The sequence below is a fragment of the Aquila chrysaetos genome, chromosome 16 (genome assembly GCF_900496995.4).
Source record: "Aquila chrysaetos chrysaetos chromosome 16, bAquChr1.4, whole genome shotgun sequence".
Taxonomy (NCBI): Eukaryota; Metazoa; Chordata; class Aves; order Accipitriformes; family Accipitridae; genus Aquila; species Aquila chrysaetos.
In genome coordinates, this window is record NC_044019.1 from 7,038,275 (window position 1) to 7,056,661 (window position 18,387).

Below are 18,387 nucleotides of genomic sequence, written 5' to 3' on the forward strand. Positions count from 1 at the left end.
ACAGGCTTTAGCTTTCTCAGTGCTGAGAAAACCCTCAGCCTGCCTAACACTTGGAGCATGCCTGTGTATGTGCAGAGCTGCAAAATGCCTTGTCCATCCACCACAGAGATGGAAGCACAGCCGGGCACTCATCACTCTTGGGGTTTGCAGGAGTGGGGGCAGAGGGTGTCAGTCCTCCTCCAGACTTCACATCCCCTTCTGCCATGCAAAAGGAGGCTGGGAAGGAGAGGTGCACGTGTCATCTGTGCAGAGGTGATGGCCTCAGTTACCTTCACGTCCTCACCACCAGCATCTCCAAGTGCTGCTGGCACGGATGCCGGCTCTCCCCCTGCTCCTCCCTCCCCAGCACACGCGTGTGCTCCGAGTACAGCAGTTTGCAAGCACACAGGTCCTGGAAAATGTGAGGTAGCGTGAACGAAAATTAATGCGTTGTCAAAGTAAGCAAACAAACAAGGAGGGTTACTCTCCTGATGGCCAGGGAGGGCTGGGAGAGGGCCAGAGCCGCGCCATCAAGCACCCCAGCCACATAGTTTTGGTCTGATGTGTTGCACGGGCTATGGCTTCGTGCTGGCACACAGACCGTGCACTGCGAGTATTAGGTTACAAATTGTCATACAATTTTGGTGAAAACCATGCGTATTACAGACGTCTGTATTACATTATTATCCCTCCAGATCCTATAGACATTCTTCAGTGCTCCTTTGGGGCATCATCTGTGCTGCTAGTTCCCATAACAACTTGTGAATTCATCATTCCAAAGCTGCTTTTTTTTAAAAAAAAAAAGAAAAAGAAAAAGAAAATCAGCCCAAATTCTCTTGTCTTTTGTCAGCTACTGAAGCATTCGGATCCCTGGCAGCCTGCCGCTTCTTTTCTCCTCCTCTTTTTCTTGTTTTTCATGAAAAGAAATCCAGGCATATACTTAGAAGGGTCATTAGAATTATTTGTAAAGAAAAAGCATATTACCTATGCAGCATTATAGATGCTGGGCCTTGGTAAACATTTAAAATTGAAAGACAGTAGATTAAAAGATTTTTATGTATTGGGCGCTGATTTAGTTCATGTATTAGTCTCTTTAGCATCTCTCTGACAGGTCTATTTAGAGCTTCCTTTTCGTCTGGCCTTCCTCAGGCAATGACACTCATTACTCTCTGCCTGTCAGTCAAAAGGAGTTATAATAGAGCTTAAATGGGTCTCCTGACACAATGCCCTTGTAACAGTAAAGGAGTGATAAATACCAACAGTAACGCTCCTACCTGTAGGTGCCTTGGGAGGGGGCAGGCAGCGTCCCCCAGCTGCCCTGGGTGCAGGCACCACCTTTCATTCCTGCCCTGGGGTGCTCAGTTCAGAGGAGAGTGGTTTTTTTCCTGGGAGTTAAGGAGTAATGGGAAGGAATTGGAGGCTTTTGAGGGATGGTGAACTAAAATTAGTATGTTGAGAGTGTGGAGCTAAAACACAGTAACTGAGCACAGCAAGTTAAGATTCAACATGGGGCAGGACAGGCGGGGAGCGTATTTCAGTGTAAGCATGTAAAACACTCCAGCATCCTGGAGTGCACATTTTCTAAGTGAACATTTATGAACCACACTGAGCGCTAGCATGGAATAAAAATTATTTAACTGGTTAGAGATGAGTGCATCTGTTATTTCAGGTCCTGTAGTTCTTTGCCCTCACTAAGGATTCCTTGCCCAGGTACTTCTCAGGTTACTTTTAATTCACCATCTTGTTCTGTGTTGGTACTTAAGGATGGTACTATTTCGGTGCACAAGCTGAGGTGCCACTACTTTCCTCCTTTCAAGAAACTGCACAAAAATGCAGTGAAAACTGCCACAAGTTTAGACGTAGAGATGCTTAGTAACATCAGGCACGACTTCGAATCTATAGATAGACAAATTCTGCAAATGCTGACACCCAAGTAACTGGACGTATGTCATGCACTCCATCACATCACAACATCTGTGCTTGTGCAGACAGGTTGCTTTGAAATACAGAGGCTATGGACAAAATCTGAGCTCCGGGCAGTTAATGACTGTGATAAATTAGTAGCCATACTAGATTTTAATGCAATGGTCAGTCTGTGCAGTTAAAGAGTTAACAGCCTGCGAGGAAAAAGCCTGAGTTTGTCTGAGGACCATTTATCCACCCGACTGTCAGTCATCGGCATTCCTCTCTGCTGAGCAGACCCCGAGTTTGGTGCTTTTAAGGACAATGAACTATTGCTTAGGAGGAGAAATATTCCCATTTGAATTAGATTATCTGACAATTTAAGTGCAATTGCATGAAAACAACATTAAAAAAACATTAAGATATTCTAGATAATAGGTCAGCTTTGTCTGATATTACATAGCACTAGCCTTGGTTTCTTGGCTTGCTCCACCTTGTTCATCGGCCATCCGGGAACAGAACAAAGCAGAAGTTATATAAAACTTACACAAAAAGAAAAAAAAAAAAGTACCTTTTCACGTATGTAAAACCCAGTTCATGCGCACAATGGAACAAATTAAACTTGTGGAGTCAGCCGTAATTTTGTCATTTCTCAACTTTGCAAATAAACATTCTTTAATTAAAACTCATCTCTCACTGCTGATGATTTTTAGAAAAAGCAAACAGGGGCAGTGCTGCGCTGGCTGCAGGACTGGGAACCTTCCCATTTCTGCTTGCGGAGCACGCTGCCTCACTGCTGCTGTGCGAGGAACTGGTTGCACCAGCGAGTTGTCCCATTTATGTGAGCTGGTTTATGGGGGGGATATGCAGCTCAAGTTTGCTAATTAGCTTAAACAGCTCTTTAACAGGTGGCACAGCCCTGGTGAAAACCAGGACTTCCTATGGGGAGGTGGTCTAGGAGCACAAGACAGCACAAGTAAACTTGGCTACTGGGATAAGCAGGATGTATCTGACTGGGTGAGATTTGCCAGATTTAATCAGAGTCCTGGAGTCTGTTCCCAGTTGTGCCAGAACTGATCTTATGCAACTTCTCTGCTATCTTATTTGTCTGAGTTTTGAATTATATTTGCCTGGCTCTTAAGATCAATAGGAGATGTTGCTCAATATTATAGCCAATGGAAATCATGACATTATCATGGGTTGCTAGAAGAGCTGGGACTAGAGCACATGAAAGTATGCTCCTATAGTCCAGTGCTCCTTTCTTAAGGGGCTGTTGTGCTTTTTGCAAGCAGGGCACGATCACTGTGCCTCCCCACGAGTAGGGTACGTGGGCTGCAGCAGGGAATTCAGTGCCCCAAATTTAAATGTAGGAGACAAGGAGGGACTGGAGACTTTAGCCCCAAGTAAGTGCAGACGACAATTTTCAGGTGTGTGTAACTTGGCGAAATGGAGTGAATTTTCATGGAAGCCATAAAGATCTCCTTCCCAAATCCAGGACTTCAGCCATGACAAATTTCCAGTTGGAGGGGGGAGCTGAGAGGGTTCTTTAGAGAAGTGATTGGACAGCACAATTATTTTTACTTGGGGTAAGGCATTTTATTTTCATTTGTTTTTTGACTGTGCTGCTAAAATTACTATTCCAGTAGGACTGAGTTGATCCTTACTAATTTAAGTGTCTAAAATAAAGTTATAAATGAGCTGTGTTTCCATGAGTAAGATTCCCATTCATCGTTGCAAGGTTTATTTCATGGCAGTGAAATCATTACCAGTAAGCAGCTAGTGTGCTTTGAAATCACTGAAATCATTTAGCGATGATAATTAAATACAAAGAGTTGCTCTAACAGTTAGTATAGATTATTTCAGCACACTAAAAGTTTTGCATTTATTTACACATTGCAAGAGGAATGTGTTGTTAAGAGAATAGTACAGCAAGATCAGCCTTTAAAGAGTCTCAACCAGCTTCCAGTGACCGGACCGGCTCTGATGGGTTACACCTCTGTAAACCTGCCATAGTTGACTGTGACATTTTCCTGAATCTTTTTTTCCCATTTATATCAACAGCTTTAACCCCAGTTTTACCCCCTCAACTCTAATTTAGTCTCAAGTATTGCCCCTGGGAAATTTCAATTTTAGGTTTTCGAAGGTTACCCAAAGTATCAAGTTACTGGATTATATTCTGCGAGCGGATTTGGGGGGAGCGAGGAAGAAGCGTGATCAATATCTGTGTCCTCTGGTGTTTTATGAAGAAGTCCTCCCAGGGAATAATTTAGCCTCTGATTTTGCAAAGTGTTTGGCACAGCTCAATGTTAGCTGGAAGTGCTCAGCATCTCATGGATTGCGGAGCTGGATGTGAACTTGGCTGTTTCACTGTTTTATACGGCATTTTCAATGCTGCAGCATAATACTTAACAAAACTGGGCTTTGGCCAGTATTTGTGACTTGGGATGGGGCTATTCCCAGTGCGAGCCAGACATCCCAGACATTATTGTATTCACGTGCTTTGTCTTTCCTGAAGAATCGTGTATCTCTTTGCTCTTCTCCCGTTACCAACTGGCTTAGTTCAGAGAGACTCTTCATGGCTCCCAAAGGTTGACTTTGGGGTTGTCGTTAGTTTGAGATGTTATTGGCACCAGGTTATAGGAGTTACCGCCAAGAAACATGTTTAGGCATTTGGATTACTCTTGTAAATTTTAATTAATCACTTTGCTGCTGTATAAGGCAGCACTGTAACACATACTTAATGCTCAAGTATTCAATTTCTTACAGCAACATTGCACTGCGGGTTAAAAAATAAAGCTGCGGGGTAACAAATGTTTACATTCATGACAGTTTCTTTTGTAAAGAGTCTTTCTAAGCGCTCTCTGTGCCTCGAGTGGTCGTAGTTTGGGGGTACACAGTAATGAACCTTAGTGGTGTTACCTCTGCACTGTCCAGTTAGCAGGGTGGTGACGGGTGCTCTGCCTCAGCTCCTGCAGACATCTCTCCAGACGGTCCTTCAGAAATGTTGTCATCTCCTGGCACTCTCCAGATAGCTAAAATTACCCGGTCAGCTGTGTGCAATAGTAGTCTGGCTCCTAACGAGAAGCGTGTGGTCGGGGGTTTCTGTTTTATAGGAGATGGGGTCCAGACTTCTTGGGGGCTACCCGATGTGTTCAGTCTTTGTTCGCTTTGACAGAAGGGTAAGCATAAGCCTTTAAAACAGCAAGTGTCGAACAAAAATAACAGCTGATGTTGTTTTGCTTCTCTGGTCGCTGCTGCAAATTGCCACCTGCAAGCTGGTGCTGAGAGGTGTGCGGAGCACCTCTCATCCCTCCCAGCCTCTGGGCAGCACAGAGCAGCCTGTCTGTGGCGCGGCACCTGCGCAGTTGTCTGTCCGGATGGTCTGCCCCGAAGCTGCCATCAGCCGCGGTGGGTTTGTGCAATGGTCTTTCCAGACAGCTTCTCAAACACCTGCAGGGATGCTTCAGATGAAGGGATCGGGGATTCAGGGTGCACGGTGGGGTGTCCAGGCATTCCTTATAGACACAGACATCTGCCTTTTTTTGCAAAGACGTCTGTGCAAAGCCTACATGCCTTTTGAATAATGCTGAAATATTGTTACCGCCTGAGAATTTGGTGAGAGGATTTGGGTGGTGCAGGGGATTTCTGGTGCTTTTGCTTTACATAAAGATGAATTTTACAATAAACAGGCTTTCTGTTTCAAAGTTTGTTAACACAGCACTTTGTATCAACAATAAGTGCATGGAGTAAGTCACAAAAGGGAATTAAAATAGTATTGACTTTAATTGAACTACAGCTGTATGCAGTAGTCTCTGACCTTGGAGTATACCAGTAAAGTTTATGGATGCTAATAGGTGTGAGCTATGTCCCTGATACAGTTAGAAAAAGGGGAGACAAACTCCAAATAGCAAGAACAATATGAACATACTGTTTTCAGGTTCTGTTTGCTGTCTTTGATGATGCAGATGAGGTTCTCGTTAGAAAAGGGATTTGCAAACTGTGACTTGTGTCCTGCTAGGCTTAACCGGGCTGTGCGCAGCCAGGAGCTGCTGCTGCTGTGTCGGTGCTGCTGACACGCCCAAGGAAACAAAGTTTGGAAAGTCCTGCTGTACTGCGAGCATGGGTGAAAAAATCAGCCTTGCCATTAAGGAATATGCTGGGGAAAGGAACTGCTGGAAAACCAGGAACCAGAAGGGGAAGAGGCAGGTTAGATCAGATTTAGTCCTCCTCCCAGGAGCCAGTGCTCAGCAGAACCTTATAGCGCATTTTCTAGGGCATTGCCCAGTCTAGTTGTAAATGCGTTAATGGGTCTGCTGCCACTTTCCTTAGGAGATGTTCCAGTCTCAGATGTGTCTCTTCTCTCTGGTAGCTTGTTTTTGTAGTACTCAGGCTAAATTCTCCTTTCCATAATCTACCTCATTAGGAAAATACACTCCCTAGATAATTTCTTTTCAATCCAGCGTTTATACCCATCAATCATTTGCAGACTTTTATTCCCTCCCACTTTTTTTTTTTTTTTTTTTTACTTAAATGAAACATGCAGATTTGGCTCCTTTAACTTCTCCAAATGTATCAGTGCTGCCAGACTCCAGGCACTGTATTACTGATTCCTGGACACATGGTAGTTTGACCACATCTTGTAGCATGAAACCCTCACCCTAAATGGGCTTTTGGACCACACCAGAGTTTTTGTGTTGCACCCTTGTGCAGAGCATGCTGTGGAATAGCACCACCCTGAGACATTTGGGATGAAGGAGGTAATTTTGCTGCTGCCTTGGTTTTGATGTTCTGATCCAGGGTACCAGTACAGCCTGGGGGTAGCCCAACATCCAAAAAGATATACTGAACAGGTTTTTTTACCCAGAAATCTCATTACAGAATGTGCCACCAGAGACATTACAAGTATTGTGATTTCCCATGATTTTGCCCTGGTCTTATTTCTGCAATGGCTATATGGTTGTTCTTTCACTTTTTTTTTTTTTTGGTGTGTGTGTGTACTTCTGTTTGAGAGTTTGATGGAGGGATTGACAGAAGCTCAGCACATCCTTCCAGGGGTGGAACAATATAAAAGCTGACTTTTGCAGCATGACAAAGCTGTGATTTTTTTTTTTTTTTTTTTTTTAAAAGTGAAAACCAGACTTTGCAGCCAGCCTCATTACTCAGATACCTGCCCTTCTGGGACAGTGCACCCTCGCCTGCTTAGCGCTGCTGTAGCTGCCTGCTCTGTACCACATCCCGGAGCCTGGTACTCCAACCTATTGATTGACATCTCCGTCTCCAGCTCTGATCTCATGTCTTGACCATCTGCTTCTTCTGGTGGTCTCCAGAGGGTCTGCCAATCAGCAAAGCAGGCTCAAAACTCACAGGCAAATGGGTTAGATTATTTTTGGACCTTCCTTGCAGCCATCTGTTTGGGAGGGAGCCATGAGCTTGTCTTACCCAGCTGGGTTAAGGTGCTGTGGCAGCCTGCAAGGGAGGAGGAAGCAAACAGGATAAAGAAAATTACCCTCTTCTTAAGGAGCTGAATCAGCTGCGAGACGGCGCTGAGCTCTCAGCCAGCAACTGGCACCAGCAGTGAGATATCAGGATATTTCCCGGTCCCTGTTGGAGCTGGCTGCTGCCTTCAGATGACACCAGGCAAGACAGCGATTTTGATGTGACTTCGAAGCTGACTTGTGTTGCCCGTGACAACCTGGGTTTGAATTTATTTCACATGCACACACATACACACGTGCATATGTTGCTATAACAACCACCCAGGACTTTCAAAAAATGTTGGACTCTGTTTTCCAGGTTGTGAAGCACCTAAGTTTTCCTGCAATCCAGGAGGCAAACAGCTGCCTTCAGTCTCTTCTTTTTTCCCCCTTAAAAAAAGCGCACTAAATCAAGTATGCTAGGCAAAATGTCTGGCTTAATTATGTAAAAAGAGTCTGTAATGCCTTAGTAGGAAAAGAGAGGCTCACAGGGCTCTGTGCTGTTCTGGTGTTTGAAACAGCCCAGCCAGTTCACAGCAGTAAAGGTTGAAATGTAAATGCTGTTTTTGGTGTCCCCAGAACATCACAGTTAATGCTACCAGTAAAGCCACTGGTGTCACCAGTCAGCAGTAAATCGCAAATCATGGATGAAGATTATGACCTGTGCAGCCTCTGACCCAACATGATCCATACTAATGCTGTAACCTGCAAAACAGCAATCAGATAAGGGTAAGAGCAGGGGATGTGAACAGCAAAGAGCCTGTATTAGCCATAGGAAGCCCTTCCCTATAGCTGCAGGCTCTGGTTAAGGTACTAATGGTATCTAGGCAATGGCATTTGTCTCCTCTAGCAGGCTCATACCAAGACTCTGTATTTTCCCTTTTTCTCTAAGCGATGGGGACACTCTGAACAGTGTTATCTTCCAAAAAAAGGAGTTTACTTGTGGGGAAAAGGGAAAGCAAGAGAGGCACAGCTACCAGACAGCATGTGTTTCGCAGGATATGGATGTATGTGATAACCCTTGTGTGCTGGTCTTCATCTTGCATGTGTTTGAAAGTGAGCCTTGCCCGTAAAACAAGCCCTGATGGAGCGGAGGGAGTTCTGGTTTCCCCTCGTAGGCAGTGCTTGGTCTTCCTGTGCGGTTCGTGACCCAGCCTGCTGCTGGGGCTGCATCCTTCCACTCAGGGGTGGGTGTCACTTTTCTCCCTCGCAGCGCAAATGGGGTTACACAGAGGTTGCAGAAAGTCACTTGGGTCAGAGCTCAGAATAGAGACCAGGACCTAATATGGCACGTTTTGGTGTCCCCTTGCTCACAGCTCTGCCTTAGTGCAACTATCCACTGCTCTGCATTGGGTCCTTGGGGCTGCATGTGATCTTAGGCAATCAGATATGACGCATGCAATGCTTTTTCATCAACGGGTGTTAAACTTGCTAGCAAAACGCATGTCCTGTCACTCCTAAAAATGACATACAATTCTTCATGTGTCAATTTAGTGGACAAAGTTTGTGCTGGCTTGTCATATTCCAAATTCAAGCCCGTTATATGAGGGAACAAAATACCTTGTGATTCTGTGATTAACTTAGTGCAAACACCAATGTCGAGGATACCCTAGTCTTTTTTCCCACCCAGAAGCTATGTTGAGAGAATGGAGGAAAAAAATTCTTTGGATATTTGTTTAGGATTTCTAGCTACATGATAGTCCAAAACCAGCTGCTGCAAATAGATTGTTGGAGGTCTAGAAATCCTAGAGTAATAGATGTGTGGGCAGTAGGGATCTGTGCAGTCTGAAAGCATGGTTTAAGCTGGATCCCTCTAACTGATGGTGGATCCCTTGGGGAGGTCCTGCAAGACAGATACGCCTGTGGTGCTGTGTTGGACTTCTTGGATGGGGTGTGGGAATGTGATGCACATGTTCAATACCAACTGGTTGGTTTATACCTCCTGGTATCAACCATGCTTTTTAATTTGCATGAGCGCTCTTCAATGTTTTTAGCACTTCCAGTGGGTTTATGTTGCAAAATGCTGTCTACAGACATGGATCGGGATGCTAGTGGGTGTTTCATGGTCATGTTTTGTACATGATGGTGGTCTGCCGTTAGCACTTGAGACTTAATGCTTGATTATGGACTGTGCTGAACAGTCGCTGAACAACCGTGGGGGATGCTTTGCCTATATTCAGAGATGGGGTCCCAAAAAGGTCATAATTTGATGCAAACATGCACTATTCCAGAAATCGGTTTGATTTTCCAACACATGCCCTTACCTCTTATAGCTGACTGGAGACCTCAGAACCTACCTGAGGAAATAAAGACCTTTTCATCTGGAGATCACCAGTCTGAATCCAACTCAAACTACAAATTGTACTTATTTTGTGGATTGAGGATGGCCTGTATCACCAGAAACCATTCTATTTTGCTCAAAGTGGTGGCTTCCAGAGAAAAGCCTTGACCTTTGTTGGTTCTGCAGACTGACCTCCCTTTGAGGCAGGCAGTGTGATGTGCTGGCACGGCAGTGCTCGTGGGAAGCTTGTCCTCAAAGACAGCTCCGTTTGGCAGGCCAAAGCTCAACTCAGCTTTGACGTACAACTTCTTCTCCAACGTACAAATTAGCTCATTACACTCTTTGCATAAGATACACAGGAGCTGGCAGCAAGGGAGAGGAAATCAAACCCACTCACGCTTTGTTCACCTGTGTTCAAAGTCATGAAACCTTCCTGCAATGATTCATCCCAAGCCACAGGCTCCGGAGCCCTGATTTGCCTTCTCCAGAGCTGCTCCATGGACAGGAACAGGCTGCTGAGCTGAAAGGAACCTTTTTAGCTGCAAAATTGTGCAAGCCAGTGTGTGCTATTTCTGGAGCGCGCTGTAATGTATGCGTCTAGCCTGGCTCTCTCCAGCAACGGCCAAATGTTTTTCAAGCAGTAAAGAAGGTAAAATAGAGCAACACTGTACTGGAGCCAGATTTTCCATGCGTTCCCTGAGCAGAGCCTGCAGGAGCCCGCACGTGCACTCGCAGACACATAATTAAATGCACCGGTCACCAGAAGGATGGAGCAGGGGGACCGGGGACCTCAGTTTGGCAGCTGCAGCCGGTTACACTGCGCTGTGGCACGGTCTGTGGCAGCGCAGGCAGCACGTGCCCTCCCAAACTGGGGTCAGCAAAGCCCAGACTGGGGTGAAGTTTGGCACCACTGAGCGAGCAGGGGGGTTATACCGGGGGAGAGAAGTGGCCAGGAGAAGGAAGCACCAGGGAGTGGGAAGCAGCAAAGCATAGTAACATGTCGCCCCAACTGCAGCAATTGCAAGCCCCAATCTCAGCTCACCTTCGTGAGGAGAGTCAGGATCGTTATCTTACTGCAAAACTGTCATGAAAGAGCATGTCTGCATGGTGCACCACTGTGTCATGGAGCAAGGGCTGAACCGGCTTGTTAGGGGACTGGAAGCAATTACGGCAATGTTAGCTTGTTTTTTTGCCTGGTCTACACATTGGTGCTTCTGGGGAGGGAGGCTTGCCAAAACAATGTTGCATGAACGTGGCCCCACAGCTTTTGGCTCTGGAGCGATCCGATTTGGGGTTGAGTGGTGCATCTCGGCTCGGACTGCTGAGCCCTGCAGCATGCTTCATGATGCTGCTGTCAAGCAAATGTCATGGTATCACTGCGTATATCAGGAGGCCTTTGGAACAAAGGGACAGTTGCAAGACACTTACTGTGGGGAGCACCACCCTTTTTCCCATTTGACTGGTCTCCAGCAACCTGCTCAGGCTAATCCTGCTCAGCAGGAGCACTTGTCCCTGTGGAGTTGCAGCTCCCAATTGAAGATACACTAGAAGATGCAAGCCCCCTCCCAATACAGCCCCTTCTTCACCCTCTCCCATCCCAGGGAGCTCTCAATCCTCACTTGCTCCACCCATTTGGCAGCCTGCTGTGTAATTCCTGCACTTTTGGGAGGGGTAAGAAAGGGGTGATGCCAACCAAGAGGGAGAAGAGATGGAGATATGGACCTGTCTGACTTCCCCTGGATGTTGATCAGGGTCACCCACTGTCCTCCTTGCTGGACACTGCTGCTTGAAGGAAAGAAGAGGGAAAGAAGGAAAGAAAGTAGAAACACGGGCTGAGGACTGTGTAGAAATAATGCAAGGTGGGATCTTTCCGGATCAGCCAGAGCTTGGCAGATTTTTGCACACGCGCGTGGCAGCAGTGCCCAGCCATAGCAGGGAGACCTGCATAGATGTCTCCTTGTTTCCCTTTTGGAAGCTGGCAGGTATACAGGGCTCTGTAATATCATTGAGCATCCATGAGCCGTCTTTGTATTTACTGGCATGGAGTTTTATATGTGTTGAATGAGAGAGCAGTGAGTGTTTTCTGGTGTTTTATGAACGCCGCTGGCTCTCCGGGAGCAGCGTGGGGACAGGTACAGAACAGGTCGGAGATCTGAGCTGGGACTTTATAGATCTCTGCAAAACCTTAGGTAAATTAATGTTTGAGAAAGGGACAACAAAGTCCCTTAACAGAATTTAGCAGAAAATGGGATGTTTTTTTATCGCACATGCTTCAGGAATTAATTGAGCCATGTCCATGGTGCTGTGTTCTGATGCTAAAACCAACATTTACTCACAACCTCTATGGGTTGTTAAACTGATTTTGTAGCACTTTCTGGACTTTCACCCTCATTAAATTAAAACAACATTTTCTTGTAAGACAGTTGCAAGATTAACATATAAATGTTTTTTAATTTGTCGAGCATTATTGAGTAGGGTGGTTTATCTTCAACAGTGCCTTTAGCTTTTTGTTCACGATGATTTAAAGTATTCTCAGTGTTCATATTCAGTCCTGTCGTGCTATTGCATTTATGTGTGCGCATATGTGCTTTTGCAATAATGTTGTATGGAGTTTTCTGTTACTTCATACTAGCTCTGTATCTGCATGTGTGTGCGAACACGCTTTCAGGAGAAGCCACTAATAAGGATACCGATTTAAAATTATCTAATCTAATTGCTGGCAGCAGAAGGCATGGTAGGGAAGATGTTATGAAGAATTGCTGGATGGCCTAACAGTGTTAGTTCCATTAAATCCTCAGAGTCTGACCTGTCTGTAGTTATTTCCTCCTGCATAATGAGAAAAATGAATTTAAAGAGACAATAAGAGTAACCATGGATGGATGTATCTGAAGATATCTGAAGAAGCGTGGTGCAAAGGGCAGATCGTGGGAACTGTGTGAGCTCTGCATTGGCATCAGTGCAGCCCTGTCCAACCACGGCTGTGAAGCTGCAGCCCTCCCTGCCTCAGTTTCCACATCAGTGAAATGGGGCTAAGCACTCACTTGCTTGTCTGAGATTATGAGAATTAATGGCTGACTAGAAAGTGCCCAGAAATCTACAGCTCAAAGGAGTCACGCAAGGGCAAAGCTGCTTTTTTTATTCCCGCGTGCTGCTGATTTTCAGGCTACAGTTGTTCCTCTTGCTTTATTTGCATGCCTGGTCGCAGTCGGCCACAGAGGATGCTCCATGCCATGGTGGGGGTGCCGCCTGTGGTCACGCTGCAGTCCTCCCTACGTGTGGGGCCACTGCCCTTGGGGCTGAAGGCACTTTTCATTAGCGGTGCCCGAAGGCAGCTTCCTTGTGCTGCCTTTTTTTTCCCTGCATCCAGGATGCATTATGGCTAACTTTATTCTTTAGCTCTGCTTTAAGCCAATCTCAGCCTTTTGAACATTATTTTTCCTGGGTACTTTCCCATAAACTGTTGTGATTTTTAGTTTTCGATTAAGGCTTAGCCCCACCGATCCTGAGGTTGGAAGTGAATGATCAGTCCCCGACTGCGCCCGGAGCAGCTCACCCTGCTACAGGCTGGGGCAGGGCCAGGGCCAGGCATGCAGGCAGCCTGGGGCAGTGCTTGTGTTTATTTTCCAGCTCTGAAGTAGTCAGGACAGGGTCCAGTTTGCATTCAGGGTCTGATTTTAGGATAACTTGAAAGCCCATCACCAGCCAGTCTCCTGTGCCTTGTCTTTGTACATCCGGAAATGAATCATTTCACATGTAAAGAAAAATCTCTGCAACGATATTCTTCAAAAATTATTTGCTCTCATGTCCAGGTCCCATGTGAGAAGAGGACAGCATAGAGAAAAATGTCTAAAAGATTAGGCCAAAATGGTGGCAGAAGGGATTGCAGATAAGAAGTGGAAGGGCAAGTAAGGAAAAGCCCTGATGTCTCAGTGGGAGCAAGTAGAAAAGTATCTGAGTTGCTACCACAGTTGGAGAGGATGTGACTGTGTCTGTGGTATAAATGGCATACATTTAAAACTGCCTCATTACATTAAGGTTTCATGTTTTCTACCCCAGGCTCCCTTTCCCAGGTCACCGTATGAACACCTGAGTCTCCTCGAAGTATCAGAGAGATGAACCTGTAGCGGCTTGTCCACAGGTAAGAGGCTCAGCCATCGCTTCGGTGCCTGTTCCAGGGATTTGGGAAGCACAGGGGACCACAGAGCCCGTGGCCGCAGTACTTCAGGGCTTGAGCCTGTGCCCATGCTGCCTGGCATTGTGATTCAAGGTTTGCTTTCTGCCGGGGTTTCTGCAGGTTTTATGCCCCGCTGAGGTGACGCAGTCGCAGGGATTTGCAATTCCTAGGGCAGATATACGGTGACTGAGCATTGAAAAAGATGTTTTGAGGGGCAAGGACTGATCCAGGCTGCTGATCTTGTTTTTTTTATTTTATTTCTGCTTACAGTGTGCCACTGATTTTGTTTGTAGCTGCCCAGACAGAGCAGCCTGTGATCCCGTACAGGTGCTTGCTGTAATTTTCTGAACCCAGTAAATGTGGATTGCAGTGCTAGGGTGGAGGTTGCCTCTCTTGCTGCTGTGATTTTCTTTCTGGCTCTTTATCCAGCAGCTGCCTAATATAAAATATTTAGAAACAGAAGCCACTGTTGGGTCTCTTTCCTTGTAGCTGAGCAACATGACCAGCAGGTACACAAATCCCATCCTCCCTTGCCTGCTCTCCCTGTCCCTTGCAGCTGTGCCTTTTTCCCCTTGCAACCTTCACAAAGTTGCTTCATTTGCTGATGAAGTTTTACCTTCCTTGGGGATGCCACTTGCCCAACTTTGGGGAAGTTTGTGGAAATGAATAACTGTTCACGGAGCTCTTGGAGAACCCACCAGAAGAAGGTGCTGCGCTGCTGGGCATGGATACTGGCCACCAGCATGTTGTAGAGGCTCAACCCAGGGTCTGGCACCAGTGTTGGGTGTATTTTAAGGACTGGAAGTCACTTGGCTGATATGAGACAGATGACCAGAGTCCTTGAGTGAAAAAAGGGTTTGTCTGCTCCCTGCTTGAGAGTGTACAGCTTTATCCATAGGGATGCACATCCCACAGTGGCTTGCTGCTGTCTGCAGCCAGGTCCACGGAGCCGAGGGCATGTTGCAGATCTCCAGCCATGGGTTATTTTCAGAGCTAAAACGCGGTGGTGTAGGATGGGCAGCACAGCAGCGTTCCCTGCGCGAGCACAGGACAGCCACTGGGCCGGGGCTGGGCTGGGGGAGGTGGTGGTGCTGCCCATGCAGAAGCCACAGCCTTTTCTTGGGGAGAAGCTGTTGGCCTGGAAAGAATGTGAGAGCGGCCGGGGGAAGAGCACAGCTTCCCGGAGAGCAGCAGCCACTGCCCTGCTGTGACATAGCCAGGCCTTTTGTCTCATCAGCAAGCATTAATTGAAGGGAAGAGATTTTGCACCCTGGGAGCAGCAGGTAGCCACACTCCAGTGAGAGCTCAGAGCCGGCTCCATCAGCAAATACTTCTTGCTCGGCTGCAGTTATAGCTCATTATCTTGCTGACCTTTAATTTCACAAGTGTTTCTTGCAGTGTGTTTCTTCAGCCTGGTCCGGCTTCTGACCTCTGTTCCCAGAGGCAGTGGGATAATATATTCATCTGCTGTGCTGTCTAGCCACTTTGCATCCCTCCCTCCCTCCCTCCATCTACCCCTCCGTCTCCGTCCTTTTTGGCAATCTGTCATTTTTATTTTTGGTACAAGTCCAGGAGCTGAGTAAAAAGTACTTGGGCAGCTGGAGCGAGGAACAATGGGTTTTAAATACGCTTTAACGTGTTTGTAAACAACTGCACTTCATCAGGGTCCCTGCCCAGCACTCTGGCAGCAGACAAAACTGATGAGACTCATCTGAGATCAGAATTAATTACACTGCATGGAAATGGTGCAAAGCAGACAACGATGCAGTGGGAAATATCTCCTGTTCTGTGGTCCATGTGTATTCGTTTATGCTGCGCTCATCACTGTGGCCACTGAGCACCTGAGATTGCTCTTCTTTTAGCTGTGGCAGGGAAGAAGATGAGCAGAGAGTGCTAAAAATGTTGGGAGGACTGTGTAGCTGTTGCGCTTTGAGGATGCTCTACGGAGTGTTTGGTAGGATGTCTTCTTTTTTGGAAATCATCTGTCAGGGAAGATCAGTATGTGGAATAATGCTGTTGTCCTGTCAAAATATCCCCATTTCTCCTGAATTCCCACAGCTTGCTCCTGGTGAAAAAAACAGTTTTGTGGTTTCTTCATATCAGGGAGTAAAAAGTCCTTTACTGAGGATGATTTGAAGAGGGAAGCAAGCTCAGAAGCATAGGGAGGGAGCAAAAGAGCTGTAGTTAGCGCACATGGATTGGATGATACCAGGTAGTCCGTTGGTCCCAACTCATCAATTTAGATGAATAAAGACTGAATTTGCAGGTACGGGACTCCCACTCTGTTGCTGAGGGCTGTGAGTGGAGCGGGGCTGACCTCATGATATGACTGTTCATACCTGCAGGAGTTCTTCTAGTGGGGAAGTAATGGAGGAGAAAAATCAAGGTGCTTTGAAAATAACCCCTTTGCTGCCTAGTGACTCGGCTCACAACCCCCTGGTTGGCCTGTGGCTGCTCCTGCTCGGGGGATGGATGCAGCCAGTCTCTGACTCTTCTGTGAGTAACAGTGTAATTGCAGAAATTGGCACGGTGGCTTGGAACGAGATCTAATTAATTAATTCAAGACATGCTGGGATTAAATTTTATTAAACCTTGGAATCAGAGTAGACTAGATGAAATGTAAGCAAAGGTTGGGAAGGGAAAGGAGGGGTATGTGCCACACGTGCTGCCTGCCAGCGCTGCTGCTGTCGTGGCCTTGGCTGGCAGGGTACCGAGCGCGTGCTGAGGTTATATATAGGTATATGCATATGTACCCATAAATATATGTGTATGTATTTACACACACATATGTACGTGGTTTCACTCCAGCCAGGGTGATCAGGGAGGCACTGCTTTCCTTACCCAGTTGCTCTGGATTTTTACGTGCAAGGTGACTGACCCGTCCCTCCGTCCTGCAGCAGGTCAGAAGCCAGGCACCGCTGGCCATGTACTCCCTAATGTCATTGGGAGTGAAAAGGAGGTTTCTTTTGCCTTTCCCTTGATCCTGTGCTGATAAACGTGTCATGCTCCATCCAGACCTGCCTAATATTTCATAATAAGGGATGTCAGCTCCATATTTACTGCCTTTAAAATGATTTGGGGTCTTCTGGAATGGAAATTGCTCACATAGTTGCATGTTCATGCTTACTCTGCTCCCAGAAGCTGCCTGGTCAGGCATGTATGTGCTGGCACCGCTTTACACTGCTGGACTTCTCAGGAATAACTAAGTTTTTTGAACAGGTAAACAAGTGGGTATGTGGGGTGTATGCAAACCCATTGGCTTTCCAATAGGAGGTGCAGCACAGGACCCAGCCTTTTCAGGGATGTTGTTTTGCCTGCCGAATCTCTAGCATCCCACACGAGCCGTCTTTTCTTCTGACAGTTTCAGGAATATACTTAACACTAATTTTAGCTCTCCCTCCAAGGTGGATATCTTTGGGGTTTGGGCACAATGAATGCCTTATTCATAAAACTACAAACACTGTAAAAAGAAGGGGGGGGGAGCGGGGGGGGGGGGGGGGGGCAGGGCAGAAAGTGTCCCGCCCTAAAATGTTTCTGATCTCCAAGCAGCTATAATTTTGGCTTGCTCGGAGAACAAGCTGAGGTAGTGTTCATTTTAACAGCCAGGAAAGGGCTGTCTGTTTATATTTAGGGCCTTGTAGATTTGCGCAGTATATGCAGGTGGCACATTAAAATGTGCGGATGATTTCTTACCAGGATAAGGCTGTGTTTTTACTGGACTGCTGTTAATTCTGTGTGAAGGCTAAGTAAGTAAGCATTGAAAATTTTGTTGTAACAGTTTTGGGGGTTAAATTTTGTAGCCTTTGGAGTATTGCTTTGAGCATAATCCTGGTGAATTCCTCCCATGCACCTTCCTACACAGTTTTGCCCAGAACACACATTTTTAAGAGCAGGTTGCCAGCTCCTGCCACTTTGAGTCTGTAGGGGATTGGCATTAGTGATCATCATTCAGTTCTCACAAGATAAGTGTTAGTAGACTGTTGCAATGAAAATAAGTAGGTGGTTACAAAGCATCTTCCAGCAGTGAGGTGGGTAGTGGTCCAGGATCTCAGTCAGCCTGATGGTTGCAGCTCTGACCTTCATCTCTGCATAGGCTCTGTCTGAAGAAGACTGCTTCCCATCTATCTCCAGCCTTGCTTATTACCCCGTTGGCTCCAGGAGCTGCAAAAACTGAATCAATGCTCACCTGGAGTCATCTTGATTTCGATGGCTTTTGCTTGGCATGAGCTGAAGAGGATAGTGTATCCAAAACAAGTGCATGTGCTTTTGGGCCATGGCTTCTGGAGTTGGGCCATTGTTGCTGCTTCTCCCCCAGTACTGCAAAGTCCTGGTCAAGATGCAAAAGAGAGAGCTCTCCAGCATGGCTGAGATTGGTCCTTCAGAGAGAGCAGCATTCATCTCTGGAGAAGCAGAAATTGTTACAAAATGTGCATGCCATTTGTTTTTGAGCTGTAGCTGAACAGCAAACAAAGATGCTGAAGGTCTCTTGCCAGTATTCGGGAGCTGAAAGCCTGCTCCATCCACACATCATTCTTCTGCCACCCCTCAGAAATTGCTCACTGGCTACTAATCTTGCT

The 18,387-nt window shown here is 46.4% G+C and overlaps 1 protein-coding gene across 10 annotated transcripts in view; it reads left to right on the forward strand.

Annotated features, from left to right (window-relative positions):
* Positions 1-18,387, forward strand: part of HIVEP3 (HIVEP zinc finger 3) — a 276,516-nt gene that overhangs the window by 117,134 nt on the left and 140,995 nt on the right. For all 10 annotated transcript variants that reach the window (XM_041129228.1, XM_041129231.1, XM_030039183.1 and 7 more), the window contains one exon: positions 13,693-13,774. The gene's annotated coding sequence lies outside the window, so the exon portion shown is untranslated. The remainder of the gene's footprint in view (positions 1-13,692; positions 13,775-18,387) is intronic.